Below are 1,284 nucleotides of genomic sequence, written 5' to 3'. Positions count from 1 at the left end.
CCAAACCGAACACCGGCGAAACCCACGTGGCCTTGTCTCTGGTCCCCCACACCCACTATGAGAACACAGCCTCAAACCGTGATCCAGCATCCCACGTCTCGACTCGAACCACTCTTTCAAAAACTCGTTCACCGGGTCCGGATATCGAGCGGGCACGTTACATCCAAAATCACTTAGCAGTGGACATCCAGTGATAGCAGTACCCATCACCGAACAAGCGTAGTGGAGATTTTGTTGTTCGTCTACATGATGTTGTTGGGGTTTCCATGTCAACATGGACCGTAAGGATAATGCAAGCTCCTTTGCATTAGCCTGGACTAAAAACCGACGCCCCTGAACAATATTTTGAGGGACGCCGTAACCATCTTGAAGGCAATGGCCGAGCTCCCGAAGCGCGTCAATATGACCCAGAACAGCGGCTCGAGCACATAAAGCCACGCCGGCTCGGAGATTTTTATCATTCTTGGAGCCTCCACTACCGTTAAATTGAATAACCGCGAGAGAATAGATGGCCGAGGCGTGAGATTTGATAGCAGCTTTTGCCATTAAAGACGCTCCACTTCCCCGGTTTTGTAAGCAATAGAATCGGATCTAAAAACACCAAAAACTTGAGACTTTCAATCTTTATGGATCAAAAATATAATAGTGGCCGTCTTTCAAAGAGAGAAGCTTGAAACTTTCAATACAAATATAATATACACTGACCATCCCGAGAGTGTACAAGGCCTCTCTGTTGCCTGGTATCAACGAGACGTTTCAATTGTTGGCTCGTTTATAAGGGGCTCATCATGCAAGAGATCGATGGAGGCACAAGCAAACAAAGCGATTTTTGAAATGGGGTCCATTTTCAGTCAAATAAATTAAATGTCTCTGGAAAAGCCAATATAGCAGTTGACACTTTCTAAATTTCTTACCGACTATTCTTAATTATTTTCGGTCCACTGGAACAACATTTATAGTTGCCCTACAAGCAATGGATCATAAATTTTGAGCATGATTCAGTTGGTAATTAGAGGACTGATCATGCGCAATATCTAGTTTAAGATATATAGTTAGAAATCCTATTATTAGCTATTTGAAGAGGTTCTCTTAATGGTGTTATTTATTGTTGTTTTTATTAGTAGACTGTATATATTACCCGGCCCCTATCTTCAATATAACTATGAAGTATCTTACTCTGACATGATTAATTTTTATTGAAATATTACTTTATAGTTATTAATTAAATTCACAATTAATGCAAATAAAAAAAAATAAAAAAAATTGAAGTTTAAGAGTTTTGTT

General features: G+C 40.3%; 1 pseudogene; it reads right to left on the bottom strand.

The window, feature by feature from the left end:
* LOC105125575 (F-box protein At1g67340-like) overlaps positions 1–845 on the bottom strand; it is a 1,096-nt pseudogene extending 251 nt beyond the window's left edge.
* Between the last annotated feature and the right edge of the window lie 439 nt (positions 846–1,284).

The sequence above is a fragment of the Populus euphratica genome, unplaced genomic scaffold (genome assembly GCF_000495115.2).
Source record: "Populus euphratica unplaced genomic scaffold, PopEup_1.0 scaffold22.1, whole genome shotgun sequence".
NCBI lineage: Eukaryota > Viridiplantae > Streptophyta > Magnoliopsida > Malpighiales > Salicaceae > Populus > Populus euphratica.
This window is presented reverse-complemented; position numbering and strand designations above follow the sequence as displayed.